Raw genomic sequence first — 19,702 nt, 5'->3', positions numbered from 1 at the left:
CTGTCTCTCCATTTCTCTCTTGCAGTCTTTCCTGCTCTTCCTCTGGTCGACTTTGCTCCTCTCCCTCGCTAAGCCTCTCCAACAATGCTGATGCTCTGGACCAGTTTCAACCCTCAGAGGAGGAAGGAGCCATGCTGGGGCATTTGTGCATGTCAGTGTGTGCGTGCAGGCATTCATGGGTATGTGTGTGTGTGTGTGTGTGTGTGTGTGTGTGTGTGTGGCAGTTAGGGAAGATAGTCCTTTCCAAAGAACAGAGCATCCTCAGTCCCCTGTGTGTCTGAGCTGTGGCTGTCATTGAGGTCTTTTCTTTCTCTAGTAAAAAAAAAAAGAAGACTGAGGGGAAGCGGGGAATTGTTCCTGCACAGGGACACCCTGCGTCTCTCATAACTTCAGCCTTGTGGGCCTCAGGCTTGGAGCAGGGCAGCGTGTGTGGAGGATGTTAAGACCTACTGCCTGTCATAGATAAAGGCTGCGGACCTCCTACTAGCAGTGGGACGCAACCATCTGGGAGGACCACTTGCAGTGCCTTATATCCATGCAACCCCCTGCTGCGAACCCTCATATTCACACATACACAGCATCCTTAGAAATCTGTGCTGGGCCAAAGAGGACCCTGTCAGATTGATGGAGAAGTCCCCACGGCACACTTTTTTGTCTCAGCAACTTTTAAAAAATTCTCTGACACAGACCCTCCCCATCACCCCCAGCATTCTTTCTCTACTACCCCCTTGTCTCCATCCTGCCCAGCTAGAGCAGCACATTGTTCCTGGACCATTCCCTGTTAATGGAAAAGGGGTGTAATTTATATGTCATTGTGTAAGCAGTCATCACTGCAAGACAGGAGTCTATAATGATTGAAAGGTGGTTTTCTCTGTCAGTCAGCATGTCATAGTGGACAGAAGGAAGTGAATGCCACTGGTTGTCTCTTGCACTGGTTGATGTAGTGTGCCCATCAGCGCCGCCCAGTGCGGCTTCCATGCCCCTTTTAAAATTTTAAACATCGTGGTCTGCACTCGTTCCAGCTGTGTGCAGCTCCTTGGCCAACGTGCCCTTTTCTGTGTTATATATTGACCCAAACTGTGCAGATGTGTAAATTTCAAGATAAAGACTCTCTGTAGAGCACTCAAGCTCGATTAATTAAGCAGCACCAAACTATCAGCAAAGAACTCTGCCTCTACACAATCCTAAAGAGACCATTCTCTTTTTCAACAAGAAAATATCTCTTGCATCGCTACTGCCCGAAGCCACCCACATTCATTGACAATATGATTATTAAATTCACATTTTGAAGTTATTAACCAGCTGCAGTGATAAGACTTGACAGTGATAGGCTCTCTCTCACATCTGGCATAATCCCATGTTTAAAACAGGAAGACGTACCTTAACCTTTTGGTGTGATATACTGTATATATAATATATAAATATACGGCTCTGGCAGAATAATAGTCGAGGGACTGTGATTGTGGCAGTTACATGAGAACTTCCTAAATTCTTTAAAAGATGCACTGGTGTGTAAATGTTTAACAGAATTCTGTATAACATATGTTTAGTTTAATTATTTGTAGTCCTTGTTTAATGTGCAAACTAATGAATGGGTTTACCTGGTTTACATCAACTTTCACTGTGAATTTCCAATGTGATTGTTGTGAATTTGCATACAGGTCCAAGGGAGCTCCCACAGTCGCATGTGCATATTAATGGTTTGGACAGGTCCACAAAAAAGATGGTGTGCAGCCTTGTGAAATAGGACACTTTGAGGGAGGACAGTGGAGAGAAGTAGAATTCTTTACCCGTTTGGTTTCTCCTCTCCAATGGCTCAGGTGCTGATCTCCTTCTATCTTTACCAGCGGAACCATGAGGAATGAGACACGGAGCTATCCTGGGAAATTACCCTGTCGACAGACGGCACATTGAGACTTCGTTAGCACAACCACCCAACCCAGTGCCTCTCCAGCCTGATCGAACGGAGCAACTCTCCATGACAGAGTAAACAAAGCAGAATCACAGGGATGATGAGGAAAAGAAGGGTTTTTTTCATGTGATTCAATCGCTGCAAATCCCTGAATACCCGTGTGGTTTTGTGTGTTCATGCATTTGCACCTATGAGCGTGTGCTATGAGTGGAAATGTCTGTGAGTTTCTCTTTGTTTTAACATATGTATGTATGTTTAATGTGTGTGTGTGTGTGTGTGTGTGTGTGTGTGTGTGTGTGTGTGTGTGTGTTTCTTAATGAGGTTATATTTTATGTTAATTTAACTGAATGCAGTACACCTGCAAATCGGTATGTACCATATAAAACATTTCTTTGTTGGGTGTTTGCAGTCATGCAAATATTTGTGTGTACTTGTGTGTGTTTATATACGTGTGTGTGTGTGAGGTTTCCCTCTATCTGACTGTGTGTGTTTCTTTGTGCGCTTTAGGCAGCGAAGAATGTCTGTGTTGAGGAGAAAGAAGAAGCAGAGGAGAGGTGTAAGTCAGAGACTGCAAGTAAACAACCTGCAGTGTCAGTCTTCCTGCCTCTCTTCCTCTGCCTCCCTGCCTTCCTCCTGTACTTTTCATTCCTACGCTTAAACAAACACACACAGCGACTGTGCTGCCAAGTTACTGAAGAACTCGTTCAGCAAACTTCCGGGCTTTGCGTCTCTGCTCAGCTTTTTGTGCCTGAATTGATAATTGAATCGACTATCGCCATGTAATCAATTAGGGTGTTCATCCCCAGCTCTGAATCAAACAGTTAATTGGCTTGTGCCACAGAGAGGCTGAGACGGAGAGCAGACTGGTGCAGGAGGGACTGTTGGATTACTACAGATGGGCTCTCAGACCTATTTGCATTGTGTCTGACTTTAAGTCCTTGATTGCCTCTCTGGTTCAGAAATTGCTTGGGTGTGAGCAGCACACAGGTTGGGATTGGACCTTGGTGACAAATCCTGTCTGTTTTAGTGAAGAGGGCAGGAATGGTTATAGAGCACACACAGCAGGTTATCTCTCTGCTTTGATCCCAATCTTTCAGACAGATGCATGCAGGTTTTTCTTCCATTAAACACCCTTTGTTACTTTTTACCCAATGTCCGGAAAAATTCTTTGCCACCTGCAGTCAGCGCTGCTTTGTCTGAGCACAAAGAGAGCAAAGCATTTCAAGTCCAAACAACCCTGCAGTATTGATCCACCCCACACCTTATTCCATTTTGTCCTCTAAAACATGCCTTTTCACTCGGTTGACTTCTATTCAAAGCTATCCAGTGAGACCTGTGTCAATGGGGAAGCTTGACTTCATTCCATAGCTCTGGAAGCCCCCCGGGGGCTAAGCATAGCCTGCTAGACCATGACAGGCAGGGGGCTAATAGGCCGGATAGGATTGGATAAAAGAAGAGGGAGGGTTGTTGCAAAAAAACTTTTAAGACCAGGACACCGCCATCTGCTTTTGTGGTGATGAGCATCAAAGCCTGAAGGAGCCCTGTTGGGTCTCTCTTTCAGATGGCCGTCCTACATATGGGCTTCATATTTCACCAGGACAGACAGTCAGCAAGGCCCATTGGGCCACAGCCGAGGCCGCTATTTTGTCTCCCCGCATGGTTTCCAGCCTTTGAGAGGAGCAGCGAGATTACTTTTATTTCTCCTGAGAAATGTGGCTAATAAATGACCAGGCTTGACCCAGAGGATTTGGGCCTGCACCCCCACCTCACTAAATGAAGGTATGGAGGAAGAGGGGCTCTGTGGGTATGTTACTGTTGAGAAAAATATTAGAGAAATGGGTCAGTGCATGGCTGCAACGACGTGCTCCCAGGGTGATTAATTATTGAAGTGACTAATACTACATTTGCCTGGCAGCACCAGGGCTTCAGTCCACATTGGTGGCACCATAACAATAATCAGCCCTGCTGCATCTTTTATATCTATCTGCCCCTCTTCACTTCTCCCTGTCTCCCTGACTTCCCCTCAATATCCACTCTTTTTGTTATTTTGCCCTCACAGATTTCTGTTTCCCTCTTCTGCCTCTCCCACTTGACAAACACAGACCTCATTATCTAATTATGCCTTTTCACTCATTCTCCCTATCTCTGTCCCCCCTTCCTCTGCCTCTTTCAGCCCCTTTTCTTGTTTCCCCTCTGTCAGTAGCATAGCCTCTATCTATAAGGGAGACTGGGGGATAAGTGTGCTCCTTGATGAGAAATGTGAAGGCCAGACACATATAATATCAGTGCTGATGGAAACCAGCCACTCTTGTCTAACTCTGCTTCTCCTTCACTTTTGCCAGACTTTGCCTGCCTCAAGGTAGCATATGGCATTCTCTCAGACTGCTGGACTCGTTGGCCTCCCACACAACAGTGTGCATCCATCTCTCCCTCACTCACAGCTCTTTTATGGGCTCTCCAACAGTTATTTTCTCCCGTACCCTTCTCCCCTGATACTGTGCAGAGCCCCATCCCTCCACATTCTATTTCACACAGCCACACTTCAGTGACGTTCACTGCAGAGATGGCTCAGGTCTGGCAGTTGGTGAGAGGAGGGCGGTCGAGTCTGGAAGGTACAGTCATTAGTTAAATATTAGCCAGACTGTGCTCTATTCCCCCAACATCCAGGGGAGGGGTGCAAGAGTCATACCCTTCCAAAACAATGGGCCATAAGGGGATGGCTTTGTTCCCTCGCGCTCAGATGGGCACACACATACACACACAAACCTCCCTTGCTTCCAAACTCATACAGATGGTGTTCTCTTTGTTATATCTTGTACATAAGGCACAGTACATCATACCCCTTGAGAGATGTGTCAACCTTACCTAGGTACAAGCAGAAGGTGTAACAACAATGAACTTGGGGTGACAAACAACAATAAACAGGGCCCACAATTACACAGTTGTATAAAGGAAAACATGACCAGACATAGCGGATATGTGTTGTGCCTGCAGATGTATAAATTCTGAGGTGAGGACAAAAAGTTAGTTCCCACAGTGAAGTTGAACAGATGGTTACACACAGTGAAAGTTGTGTAAGTGTGTATTTACTGCACATTTGTTTTTGTTTTTTTTATATTATGGCCAGGGGAAAGTGAAGCCGAATGCAGTAAAAGTCTTTTCCTGCCCGGTAAAAGTCACAGTCAAGTAGCTGATGAATACACCAGGGTAGATATTGCTTGCTTGGGTGTTTCCAACACGACTGAGCTGCAGCATCTTTAAATTACAGTTGGGCAGCTGTTTTATGGTTCTGGTTTGATGTTTCTGTGTAGGCCATAAGCAAAGTCATCGTCCCTGAAGTGATAGGTCTGGATGGAAAAAGTTGTAAAGATAAAGAGGATTCTTTTTTTATAGTTTGTTTTGCCTCTGGATGAAGACAAATTCTGTGGAAAACTGTGGATTCCACATCGGTCAGAGTTTGAGGTCTTGCTTGGAGTAATGCTTTGTCCATGTGTTTCACTTGGTGTGTGTGTGTGTGTGTGTGTGTGTGTGTGTGTGTGTGTGTGTGAGTCTCTCTCTCTCTCTCTCTCTCTCTCTCCAAGGCATGGTGTGTGGTGTGCGGGACCCACAAGGCACATGCATGCGGTGCACAAGATTCATGCTGTTTGTGTGGTGAAGGGTGTGTGGAATTCATGCTGTGAGTCTTAGAGATCATCTCTGCTCTGCCCAGGAAGCCTCTGGTCAGACAACAGCTATCTCAGCACACTCCCTCTCTTCTCATAAACTCTCTTTGTTTACCTCCTGCCTATTGTCTTCACTTTGTGATGTGAAGAAATAGACATGTGAAAAAAATGAATATAATCATGCACAATATAATGTGACAAAAAAATGATGATATTTACACAGAAATTCCGAAGAAATAAAAGTAATTGTTGTCCCTTTGTGAAAACAGGTATGTTGGCCTTGAATTACAAAGCGCCATTCCAATAGGATTTTCATCTCAACTGTTTTTTTTTTATTTATCTTCTGTAACTTCCATTTAATGTCCATCATGTGGTACTCCACTCTACAGGTAACTTGAAGCAGATGGGGCCAAAATTGAAAACAGTCTGATTCATAACTTAGTAATCCACATTCACTGCTTTCTTTCTGGCTGCACCTAAGAAGTCATGCCTTTTTGTGTGTTTTTATTTTCGTTCTGAAAAGAGAGAGGTGGCTGAGGTCAGACATTTGAGCTGGAGACAAAACAGGTCACTTTCATTTACCAGCTTTCAGAACCAACGTGAGTAATAAATACACCTTTTGAAGGCACTAATTAATCCACCTCCTGTTACTGAGAGGAAAACTGACACTATATGTACTACACTATTAGATTGACTAAAAACACCTGTGTTTGAGACCTACATAGATAGACGGATGGACGGACGGATAGACAGAGTGAGATAGATAGGATCTGTAAACTCTTGTTGCCACACCCATATGTTTCTAGCTTTGCTCTTTATCGTTCCCTTGAATCCCCAGCAGAGTGAACTGGGCAGGCACAGGTGTGAGCAATTAGCCGGCTTCAGTAATGTACTCTCATGCTCTCAGCTCTTTGCTCTCCTGAGTCCCAGACAGGGTCCACTGGGCAGGCAACAGTGCAATTTGTTCAATTTGGGTAGCGTCGATTCATCCAACAGCAGCCCCCAATGCATATTCTCACTACAATAAAACACAGCACTATGAAGTAGGTCTAATCCTCACTTTGGTACCGAAGTTTTGCATAGCATTGAATGAATCCACAGTGTCAGCCTAAAATGCACTGTCAGTATGCAGCCCGTGTGTGTGTGTGTGTGTGTGTGTGTGTGTGTGTGTGTGTGTGTGTGTGTGTGTGTGTGTGTGTTTCAAGGCATTTGCACTTACTGCAATTACAGATAGATTTCTCTCATACATTTCAGTTGTATGGTGCAAAAAGACCTGACGTAGGGCACCCAATTTCCAGTTACTGATTACCTAAATTGTAACTGAATAATTTTCTGTTAATCAGCAAATTAATTAATCATCTCTTTTTTTTTAAACATTCCTAATAGTCAAACCCGTTCATAATCGTAGTTGGGATATTTTATTTCAGCACATAATTGAATATACAAATTTAAAATGGGAATAGTTTGACATTTTGGGAAATATGCTTATTGTCTTTCTTGCTGAGAGTTAGATGAGAAGATCAAAACCATTCATTTATCTATCTGTTAAGTATGAAGCTACAGCCGGGAGATGATTAGCTTTGCTTTGCTGAGCCTAAAGACTGAAAACAAGGGGACACAGCTAGCCGGACTCCATTCAAAAAATCTAGCTACCAAAACCTCTAAACCTTACCAAATTATATGTTTATTTAATCTGAAAAAAAAAACAAAAGCTGGACTATTGCTGTGTCTCAATTCAGGTGCTGCATCCTATGAGGGCTGCATTTGAAGAGAGATTGTGTCACAGTGGCGGGACAAGGCTGTCCCATTTTGAAGGCTCCTACAAATAAATCCAACAGGTGGATTCTTCTTAGTCCAAACTATCCAAGATTCATCGTGCGTCAGTGATGAATCACAGAATATGGTGAACTCAACAAATAAAACACTGAGTATAACTAGGAAATTCTCCATAGATCAGACTGGCTAATTTTGGTTTAGCCTTTGTGGTCTATCCGGTCTTCGGAGGCCCCACCTTTGTAAACAGCGTTCTCAGAAGAATGTGTCCCCAGAATTGGGACAGAGCTTATGTCTCGGCTGGCCACAGTGACTTCTGCCTGGCAACTTCACAATGACAACAAGGCCTTTTTTTTTACACTTCGGTTTTTGTGCGGATTAAACATAAGATATAGTCTACAATGTGTTAATTAGTGAGCTAAAATGTGCTGGTAGGCAGTTTGTGTTACCTTCAGACAGAACCATGCTAGATGTTTCCCCCAGTTCACAGTCTGAGCTAAACTAACCAGCTGCTGGCTATAGCTTTAACAGACAGACATGAGATCAGTATCAATCTTCTCAGCTAACTCTCAGCAAGAACAACTATGATTATATCCCCCCAAAAAACTATTCTATTAACTTCTATTTGTCTAATCTTTTGTGATTAGGAACATGTCTAAGTCTTATTTGGCCAAAATATGACCAAAGCCATATTTTGCACTGTAAAATGTAGCAATTGATTTCAAATCAAATTTTGTAACAGAAATCACGTCACAAAAAAGTTTCTTACAATGATCACATCAATATTCAGGTCAATGGTCTCCATGATTCGGTATGTTGAAATATTTGGCGTGCTTCTTTAGGAGTCTACAATATACTAAGCCTGACTGTGGAGATTTAAGCATAGAGCATGTGTACCAAAGAGGCGGCGCTGCGCACAGTTACCCCATTCACAGTAATTGAGGTTCAATCCCTCGCCCATATGGCATATATCTGCCATGCTCACATGCACACTCAATAGCATCTCCATACACACATGTTCATAACACTTTAATCAATTAGTCTTTGGATTGCATGGGACTGTCAGCTGGTAGCACTCAGGAACCCTTCCAGTTCCTCACACACACACACACACACACACACACACACACACACACACACAGGCAGATCACACTAAATCTCCAATCCCGCCCCCAACATCCCCTGACGACCCTTTTTTTTTTTTTTTTTTTTTTTTTGGATACTGTCTATGTGCAATATGTAGATCGAACTTTGCTGACAAAAGATAGGAATAAAAAACAAAAACAAACATTGCACAGACTAAGCAGAGTAAGCCAAACGCATGTAATACATGTAGTCAATGTTATTTTATATAGACAGTATGTAAAAATCTGCATATTTCTTGCCGTGTGCAGTCCCTTAACATGCATATACCTGCAGTTACAACTGTCTATAAATGGACCCTAACCACCTACCCAGCACACCCCCTCTCACCAGCTTGCTAGATGAGGAATGCCTAGACACGTTCAGCCCATAATGTTCTTTACTGTTTGCACTGTTTATGCAGCCCGCACACTCATTTAAATAACCTTGATTACTTTATTTCAACGTGTGTATGTGTATGTGTGAAGTGGGCGCATGTGTTTGTGTGTGGGAGAGAAGAGACAGATAGACAGGTTACAGAGGTAATGTAGTGTTCCTTGGCATTTTTAATTTCTGTCGATTATGACAGTGTGTGTGCAGCCTGGCTTATTTGTTATTATATCATAAAGTCTGTGTTTATTTTAATAAGGCTTATAATGAATGGCACCATTAGAGTGCTGAATTCAGGAATGTGCACAGGCGGAACAGCACTGATTGCCCATTCAGGTTTTCCACCCTGTTTTCTTAGAGGGGGGGTGCTTTGGGTAGTGTTGAAGGGGTCTCAGGACTGATCCACATTATAATTAAAAAGTCCATTCGTCCATGTGCCGTTTTTTCTTTATATTTTTGTTGCTGGAAGGGAACCATTGTACTCCTGTCCCTGTTATTCTTTTTTGAAAAACTTCATAGTGTTGTGCTTCAACGGTTCACAGCAACGCAAAAAAACCAAAACATCAAAAACATTAATCTAAAGTTATTCAGTCCAAAAACTGTTTATCTTTGGTCCATTTTCAGCCTCAACAGAATTCACGCTCCTTGTTTGGGACCTGCCAAGATGCAATCAGAAAGGGGAAATAAAGACCTTTAATCAAATTATATCTTATCGATCACGCTTGCATCCCCTAAGGATATTCAATGTACCAATGCAAAAAGAAATCAGACTCCAATGGTTTATAAAATTGCAAAGAATGTTCAGTGCAATTTTAATCAGCTCGTTCTCCTTTGTCTTTGCTGGTTTTCTCACACTTTTGCAATTAAGCAAGAATTTCTTTTGAAGTTGATTGCCCCCTTCTCTCTCATTGCTTTTGTCTGTAGTTATTCAAATGAGAGCATGGTGACCTGGCATACCACCCTGCATTGTGCCTGCTGAGTTTATACCACTGCTATAGAGCATAAACAAAAACTGTTTAATTAGGTGCCTTGCACTTTATTAGTCCTTAACTCATACTTAACACACATGCATACACACAACATACACACACACCAGCATCCCTCCTGAATACACACAACGCAGCCTGCATTACAGTCTTAACTTACTGAATAATGAGGCTCTTGCTGAGCTTGAGCAAAGAATAGTTAAAGTGCAATGAGGACCGCCTTGTTTGTGTGTGTGTGTGTGCATGCACTTGTGTCTGTGTGTATACTCTTATGTGTATCTTTTTGGATGCTGACATGGAGGAAGAGCTTGTTAAGAAAAATGTTTTCTTGGCCAGTAAACAGCAGTTTTTGCTAACTGGCTTTTTTTTTTGTCAGGATAACAAAGAGAAGAATATGCAGCATTTAAAAGTCTTAAACTGTTGAAACCACCGCCATATTTAAACATATGCAGGCACATGTGCTGACATCCTTTGTCTTAACTGCTTGGTTTTCTCTAACTTAGCTCCCGTCCTTTTTTGTCCCTTTGACAACTTTGGCCCAGTAGGCTCTTTAGGCCGGTCACCATGGAGACCCACCCTTAAGTGGCGTGGGAGTGGTGCGGGTCAGGGGAGGTCAAGCCGAGGGACTGTTTTGGCAAACGGAGCACGCTTCATTAGGCCTTTTGGCTTGGGGTTCATTAAAACTGCAGGAGAGGACATTCCAGGAGACTCTATTAACCAAGCAGTCTTGTGACATGCTGTCAGGCCAACAGATTTCAAACATCTTGTGTTAAACTGCCGTGGCCCCCCTCCTCTTCCCCCCTACCCACAGCACCCCACCCCACACACACACACATATACAAACACAAAGGCACAATGGCACACATAAACAAAACATACTAGCACACGCATCAAAAACAAGTGTAGAGCTCATGTACACATGCACAAACACACTTGGAATCACACGCACACGCGCGCACACTCTCACGACTCCCTACGTCTTCTGCGGCACTGCTGCCACACTCGTCCCCGCACCCTCCCTCACACAATAGCCTCCATCTGTTGGCCCCTTCAACTTTCCCCGGCGGTCCTCAGGGGGGTTCTAAGTCTGCAGGTGGGGGGGAACCACAGTCACCCTGCCATTGCTCCTGTGACACCTTCAGATCGGAATAGATACTCAGACGGAGGGTAGTGGAGGGAGGGAGTGGAAGAATGTTTTGTGAGAAAACTCAATAGAAGGAAAATAAGTACATTTTATGAGGGATGAAGCATTACTGTGGTTTGCGTGGTTAAGGGTTAGGTCATTAGGACAGAGTGACAGGGTGGGAGGCAGTTGTATGGGTGATAAAAGGCACAGGGGCAGCATTAAAAAAAAAAGAAAAAAAAGGCATATGCTCTCTAAGGCACTGTCAGTCCATATATTTAATCTTATTGTTCAAGTGGAGCACATGCCAGAGAATGTGCCTAAAATGACTTAGAGAATCCCATCAGATTGAGCCACATGATATAAGTAAATCAAAAATACTTTGGTTTGATCAAAATGCAAGCCATGGCACTTCTGAGAGAGCCTGTCAGATCAGTGCTTTTAGCTCTCCGCTGTATAAGCAGGTATAACTGGATTATCCTTGTGTTTCGGTTGGCAAGCCTTATCATGTAGGCTCTATGGTTGGTCAGTTCAAACTGGGCAGATTACAGTTTGCAGAGAAGAGGTTTAGCCTCGTTTGGAGCTCTGATATGTTAATTAAAGTGGATTTTCTGAAAATGGGACGGGCAGGATGGCAAACTCCACCTCAACCAAGCCATAAGCCCATCTGTTGGCAGAGGTGTATTTGGGCCTGATTGTGTTTTTTTTTTTTTTTTATGTCTGCGTGCTCTTGTACTTCTATCCCTGTGAGAACCAGTTTGAACCTCTCAGAATGAGGACATGTTTGTGAAGAGAGGTCATTTTGGCCTGTGATCAGTTTAGCGAGGAGCTAGTTTTAAAGGGATCCACAAAATTCCTTCTTCTATTCAAAGTGACATGATAGTGTTAGGATTTAAGACATTTGCTGTGCAGCCAAAATAAGGAAGAAAAAAAATCTGTTTCATAAACAGATAACATCTGAGACTTGAATTAATTAATAGGGTTCAGCCTGGGATTCCTGCATCACATAATGTACAACACACCACCGTAATTCCTTGATTGTTGTCACACAACTGGTTTTCTGCACCGCATTGTGTTTTTGGTCCTCTTATTTTATAAAATGGCTTGGTCTGCAGCAGGTAATGTGTATAGGTCAGTCTGCAGTAGCCTATTGACTTTTTTTGCTTTGTAGCTTTCAGCCAGCACAGCTAAAATAAAAGTTGGTCAGTTCTGTGTGATGATTAAAGTCGATAAAATATGAGACACACTAGCAGGTGGCCAGACATTTCCTCTTGCAGCTACACATTTTTGCAGTATATGGGTGGCTGAGTTTGTTAGAGGTTGATGTGAATTCAAAGTAAACTTGCAGGCATGACAGAGAAAACACTGGGGTTGACTAATACACCGTCTATTACTCATTCTTATTCATTAGTGTCTGTTGCTAAATTTGGCAAAATTTAAAAATCCGATTCTTACTCATATTGCACAGAGCAGAAGCATTACTTTGCAATAACAAACACGACCACCCACACTTTGTGATAAAAAAATCTCACTTCAACAACCTTACCACTGCATTTGAAAGAAAACAACCAGCTAACTGCTAGACTACAATGGCTAACCCATAGACGACAATGCTGAATTAAGGCTCTCAACTCAAAGCGCAGTTCAATACATAAGCCTATCTTAACAGCAGCTTTGCCTTGGGTGTTGGGTTGAGGTGACAAAACTCCTCCAGCAAGCAGCCTCACTCAGTAACAATCACAAATAATGTAAACTGGATTTGAATCATTGAATCACTGCTTTGAAAACTACATTACCATACTTCCTTTAGAAATAATAACAATAATAAAAATAAAAGAAAAATTTTTAAAAATCCCATTCTCCTGAGGTAAAAAGATTCCCCTCTCTGGTAATACTAATGCTGTGAAGGAGAGGTGAGGAGGAACATTACGGCTAACCTCGGCTCACTGTCGTTAAAGCTGTGGTCGTGACAGTTATTGTGAAAGGTTGGTAGACGAATGAATCTAGTCAATGGAGGTTTCCTTCATAGAAGATATAAATGTAGCCTACAAAGCTGTGTGTGTGTGCGTGCGTGCGTGCGTGCGTGCGTGCGTGTATAGACGTATAGACGTATATGTCTGTACGTGTGCAGAGTATGTGGGTGTATTTGTGAATAGCAGAACATAAATAATAGAACACAAGGGTTTTGTTATTAAAGTGGTCTTTTATTGCTTAATAGCTTTTGTTAAATGCTTGCTTTGGATCCATTCAGTATCGTCTCTTTCCATGCCTTGTTTTTGCCCCCATTTTTAGCTCGCCCAGATTTAGCTCAGTTTCATCCTCTAATCCTTCTGTTTTGTTAGTGACACTGGGAGAACAGCCTGGGCTGTGTGGCTCAGCCCCGCCTGTCAAAGCCTATAACATCTCTCACCAGGATCAGGTTATTGCCTGAGCTCTGTGTATCTTTATATTGAATTGCTTGTGATACGAGGCTCCGGTGTTGTGTGTGTGTGTGTGTGTGTGTGTGTGTGTGTGTGTGTGTATGTGTGTGTGTGTGTCTGTGCGCGCGCCTCTGCACATGTTTGTGTGTGTATTTATTGTACATGGATGAGGTGGCTCTGAATAAGTGAATGGGACACACAAGAGTGGATACAACAATTGTCTTTTCTGACCTCAAATTTCAATATTGTCCCCACATGTCTTTTCCCACCCACCCAGCCCCCAACACACACCCCACCCCCCACACCCCCCTCCGAACCCACCCACCCCACCCACCACCACGTTCTCTGCTCTGCTCTCCATTCGTCCATCACCACAGTGGGGTGATAGATGAGCCGGTGGAGACGGCGCGAACGTTAAAGTTTGTGGGCTGTGGATGGACAGCTCGGCATGAATATCAGTGGCACAGAGTAAGCGCTGGGAATTGGATGAGCGAGAGCGAGGGAGGTGTCAGCACTTTCCCTCCCATGCATTTTCACTCGGCTAGATTGAGTCTCATTATCTGACCCTGCTCCTCTTCCCTCAGTGACCTAATAATATTGTTTCAGCGATCCTGTCCAGCCTCTGACCTCATGACTTCACACAGGAATCTGTTAGATGGAGAGTTCCACTTTCCCATAGAAGTCTGGTACTTTTTTTATTTATTTATTTTTTTTTAGCTTTTTGCTTCTTCCTTGCACACTAGCAGAAACTTAATTACATATATTTTTACTGTCAATTGAATTAGCATTACTCATCTATCAGTTACATCCCTGTGTCTAATGCAGTTTATTAGTCTGATTAGGATTTTCTCTAATGCAGATCCTCTCACACTTGCTCAGTAAGCCTCCTCGTGTTGTACTTTACCTAGACAAAGATATGTATAAGATCTCATCAAAAAGAACTCATTTGATTGGTAGACAGTGTTTGTTTGTTATTAAAAGCAGAATCAAAGTCGCAATATCAGTGAATTAACATGGTTATATAGGAGCTTGTTAGGCAGCTGAGGTAAATGGGGGAGATTTGGGAAATAATCCCTCCTCAATCTGGACACCACAGCTGGCTGTCTCAAGCCTCTCCATCCATCCTGACACATACACACAAATTTGCACAAACACACAAACACATGCCCAGCACTGAACTCCATGTTGCTGCCAACAGGGACACAGGGATGGGAATTGAATGGGAACAGCAAAGAGTGTGGCGGTGTGTTTAATTGGGTTTTTCCAAATCCGTCTTAACCATGACACATGTACCTTCCACATGCTCTGGCATCACTTGGTTCACAGGTCACCCACCCAGAGGCAGCAACTTGAGAATCTCATCTTGCACACTTGCCAGCAGTGGGACAAGGTTCATGTCCCTATTCAGACTTCAACACTTTGACAGACTTTTGAAGAAAGTGCTGCTGAGGGGGATTAAGCAACTATCTATGCTGTCAGACTTTTGAAAGTCCTCTTATCTCTGTTTGCTACTGTTATTTTAGTGATGCCTGTAATTGTCATTTCTGGTTTCTGGTGATGCATGCTCTTAGTCTGCGGCTGCCTGTTAAATCTCTTTCTCCTGTGGTCGACTGGTAGCCAGATCGGCCAGGAAAGAAAAAAAAAACAAAAAAAAAAACATGCTGTCCTTGTCTACAGATTTAGAATCCAGAAGCATTGCTGATATGGCAGCTGCACTGTGGCAGGCAACAGAAGCCGGGGCTCCGATCAGATCATCAGGTCAGATGGCTGTAGTTAATGCAGAGGCTCAGAGTGTGGATGCAATACTCTCCAGTTCAATGCTCAAAGACAATTTTTCAGGCCTTTGTCAAAGCCCTCACAAGTCTTGAAGGGTTAGTGAGGCACCTTTTTCATTAAATTAACCGCTTCCTAAGAACTGTGGGCGCTGAACTAGTGAAATCCTCTTCTTGGTGTGAATCACATATTGGGCGGTGAATATCTCTGCCTGTCTAAACCGTTAGCTACTGACTCCAATATGTCATATTTATTTTGTAATTAAGCTTTTTTTCTTGGTCTTTATTTTGACAAGTGACAGAATCTGAGCTGCCACATTGCTTATGGCAGTCCAGATGATTTAAGCACACCCCCTACTCCCCTACCCCATGCACCTTCCTTACAAATAGTTTACACACCCACAGGCATACGCAGGAACTCAAACACACACAAAAACATATTGCATGCAGTCTCACTCCTACTCCACTTTTCTGAATCAATCTCCTGGAAGTGACCCTATCTTTCCCTCTTCCACGTATTGTGTTGCTTTCCACCGTAGTGCTTATTGCTTTCTTTGATTAATCTTCCTCGTTGCCTTCCCTGCCACACTGGTCTGAGTCAGTAGACTTCCTGTTGGTTTTCAAAACAACTCTTCCTTCCTCCCATCTCCCCCCTTCCCCTGCTCCTCCCTCGTCTTCTATTCATCACTCCGCAGCCCATTTTACAGTATCTTTCTGTCTCCTTTCTCCATCCGTTTCTCTCGCTCCATTACCTTGCTCGTTCGTGTCCCCTTCATCTCACCCTCTGCCTGTCCAACCTCCTGACATGAATTCTTTTTACCCTCTTACTGTATCTCCCTCCTCTTCCCTGCATTTCCCCTCTTGCCATTCATCTTCAGGTCCTCTGTCCATCTCCCCCCCTCCCTCCCTCACCACCTCTCTGTCAGGCCGCAGCTCTCTCCCTCCTCTTCCTTCATCTGGCAGTGGAGCGCCTCCACTCTTGCTGACAGTGCTGTTTGTGTGAACTGAGTGCTGAGCTTCACAGCCCCCTCGCCTCCCATTGCCTCTCCACCTCATCCTCCACCTCCCTCCCTTCTTTCCTCCTGCCTCCCACCTACATACCGCTCCAGGCGGGGGAATTAACCTTCCAGCCCTGGGCTGCTGGGCTTAATGACTGTCTGTGGGGCCGGCTACGACTACACAACCCAGCTGCTAACATCTGGGCCACACACACCCGCTTGCACCGCCTGTACACACACACACGCACACACTACACACAGAACGGATAGTGGACACTGGCACTGTGCAGTATGCAGTATGCACAACATAAGGTTACAGTCCATGAATTTGTGCCACTATGAGGCTGTGTGTCATTATCATTCTTTCTTTATTGCCTACTGCTCAAATGTGGGAGTCTCTCAGCACTCTTCTCACAGACAGTGGTTGGTCTATCATTACTGCATGGCTGACCCATAGTGGAACAACAGATGCAGCAGTACAACTGCTTTTGTGTTTATACTGAGCAAATAGCTCATACATATAGTCAACACAGAGCTGCACAGCACAAGCGTGGACCATCAGCAGATCAAATGAAAAATACATGTATGTGGAAAATAAACATGACCTTTAAGTTGTCTTGCTAGAAAAGCTTTCAGCATGTTCCATTGAGCAAATGGTGGTATTCTCCAGCCACCGTTCAGTTGGAAGTATATAATTGACAAAAGGGTTGTGGGAAGGGAGGGGGGAGGCAGTATTCAGGGGGAAAAAAAATACTCCAAGGTTAAAAGTGAATTCTTTGGCCTGTCTCTGTGTCTGTCTCCATCTCTGCAGCAGAGCAGATAACCCCAGGAGTAGCCAGTATAGGAAATACAGTAATGTGGATACTCTATTCCATTCATTATGTATGAGCATAAATGTTACAAACTAGCAGCTGTGAAGACATCCATGTTGCATCTGTATCTGTGAGGGCTGCTCAGCTCCTTCCAAACCAGCACAGTGAAATGTTAAATAATGGGATCCATGAGTACTCCCACAGAAAGGCAGAATAGAGAGAAACTAAAGGCACGTTCCTCCGATTTTATTACTGGCTCACTGCGACTTTATCAAGATTTTATAGTTATTTATTAGATTCCACCGAAACAAAAGGTCCTACAACTTTTAAAATCAGTTTTTTGTTGTTTGGCCTTAAAAGCATTAAAAATCCTTTGAATCCTTGGGGCAGCCATGACATTGTTTTGTTTTTCAGGTGACCCCCGTGTAACCACCTCCAACAGCACTAACTCATAAACACACCTTCCTTCATTCTTCAGTCTGTGCTACTGCCTCTCCCCATCTCTTTATCTGTTTGTCTCAGTCTTAGACTAAGGAGTGAGAGAAGGGGGAGTCCCATTGGCATTCTTTAACATCTCCGTGGCTCACTCGTGTTCAGAGAACCATCTGTAGATCAGGAAGACAAAAAGACGCTCCTGAGCCTTGGCGTCACTCAACAGGTAAGCACAGCTCTCTTTCTCTCATGCAAATCCACACACCTATTCAAAGATTCTTGGCTTTTTTAAGAGTGGAGGTACGCCCTTTCTGTGTGTGTGTGTGCGCGTGTGTATGTGAGTGTGTGTGTGTGTGTGTGCGCGCCTACCTTCCTCACTCTCTTTCTCTCTGTGCACCCTAGGCAGGCAGATGTGCTTGAGTTGGTGGAGGTTGAAAGATGTTTTTTGCCTCTCTGTCTCTCAACTTTTTCCTGGGGAGAGCGGGTTTGTGAATGTGTGTAGCGAAGTCGGAGTAATCCAGTAAACTTGAACACTTTGAGCTGAAGGGAGCGCAGACAAAGCACACACGAACGTCTAACTCTCTTTGAGCGCCTTGAAGTTGGTGCTGGACATGTCCATTGTCAAGCTGCTGCTTGAACTGCTGGACCACGCTGATATGATTTAGCCCGTCTTCCCTGGAGGCTGCGGTCTGTCCGGCCTGTATTTAGCACGGCAAGTCAGATCTTAATCAGGCTGATCAAGAACGGCATGTTTAAACGCACAGTTGGTGATTTGGATGTGATTAGATTTTTCTGATGATAATCTAATCTGCATCTTTAAGAAACCTTCTTTATCTGCAGTTCAGTGTTAAAGCAGTAATGGTTCACAACGCTGCCTCTATAATCTACAGTAATTGGACCCACAGGAAAGTGGAGAGATTGGTAAGAGGTTAGGTTGGTATTAAGATGTAGGACGACATGTGAATTGGGGGGCTGCGTGGAGGTTGAAACTTCATTTTCTGCACATTGACTGATTTCATGGGGTTTCACGTTAAATTGGTCTAGGATTGAGTGTATTGAGTCGTTTGATGATTTTATGAAAGACGCCATTAAAAATCTACCTGTTGGGGTCACGCTGAATGGTTCAGCTACCTCTAATGCCCTTTGCGGGGAGAGTGGCAGCCTTGTCCCTGAAAGCGAATCAAATTTCAAATCAAACTTTCTCATTTGCATTTGTAAGAAGCTGCTGAAGAACAAGGTAAAGAAAAAAAAATTAAAAGACTGTGCTGTAGTAAAATATGGGTCTTTCTGAAATTTGAGAATGGATTAAATTGCCATTCAGTCTTGTATTTATCCAATGTCACAGTTATTCCCAGATTTTTCATACATTGAATATAAACATGTATCTGTGAATTGACATTCTTACAACTGGCTGTATTTTTAAAGCAATTAAGGCAGTTGTTTGACTAGGTAATGGGAATGTGGGGAGGTCAGGCTGGCTGTGTCTGCTTTCATTAAGAGTCCGAATGAAAATGATGACTCATGAGGTCAGCAGCAACCTCTCTGTGTTGGCCAAACACTTCTCTTCCTGGACACAGGATAAATGTTGTTTGAACTCCAAATCCCAAATTCTGTCCTTTGTCATCGTCCTGCAGGCAAATGACAGAAATCCAGTTCTTCTTATCGAGAGATGGATATATTAAAATTCCAATGCATATGAGAAGAAATGTTAATATTCGGCAGGGTATAATGACTGTGTTTGTGTTTACCTACACGATGCATTAAAAGAGACAGGGATAAAGAGAAGACGGGAACTCTTAACCTCAGAAAGAGAATTTCTATTCATTGAAGAGGGAAGTAATTGCCCTTGTGTGTTCAAAGAGTATGCTGGGGGCTCTGAAATACACAAATGTTTTGAGAGTGAAAAAATAATTGAGTGTGAGTTAATTCTTATCAAAGCCTGTTGGAGTGCAACTAATCGACTGAGGGGAGATGCGTCAAAGAGCTGTTGCCTTCAATTCATTTTGTCTATTCAGATGAGAAAATATTTAGTTTTCAATTAAGTAAATCACTATTATTTGTTCCACTCCTCCAGCAGATAAATTGAAGTGATTACAAACTGACTTGAAATCCACAGAGGGCTCTTCCTGGTCAAATAAGGGAGAGTGTTGGATGCAGCGGGCACAGACCCACAGCACTGCCTACAGTCTTTATTCTGAACGGTTCTTTTCTCAACATTCACAATGAAAACATGCCGTGATCCTGACAGTATCACACTAACATACTCTTCTTATGTGTATTCAGAAAAACAAATACATAGT

The 19,702-nt window shown here is 43.4% G+C and overlaps 1 protein-coding gene across 1 annotated transcript in view; it reads left to right on the top strand.

Moving 5' to 3' along the window:
- Positions 1-17,516: 17,516 nt before the first annotated feature.
- The window catches only part of nphs1 (NPHS1 adhesion molecule, nephrin), a 38,508-nt gene continuing 36,322 nt past the window's right edge, over positions 17,517-19,702 (top strand). Inside the window, exon 1 of the mRNA XM_056380724.1 lies at positions 17,517-17,628. The gene's annotated coding sequence lies outside the window, so the exon portion shown is untranslated. The remainder of the gene's footprint in view (positions 17,629-19,702) is intronic.

This window comes from Seriola aureovittata, chromosome 7, assembly GCF_021018895.1.
Source record: "Seriola aureovittata isolate HTS-2021-v1 ecotype China chromosome 7, ASM2101889v1, whole genome shotgun sequence".
Classification (NCBI taxonomy): domain Eukaryota; kingdom Metazoa; phylum Chordata; class Actinopteri; order Carangiformes; family Carangidae; genus Seriola; species Seriola aureovittata.
Note: the sequence above shows the minus strand (reverse complement) of the source record. Positions and strands in the feature narration are given on the sequence as shown.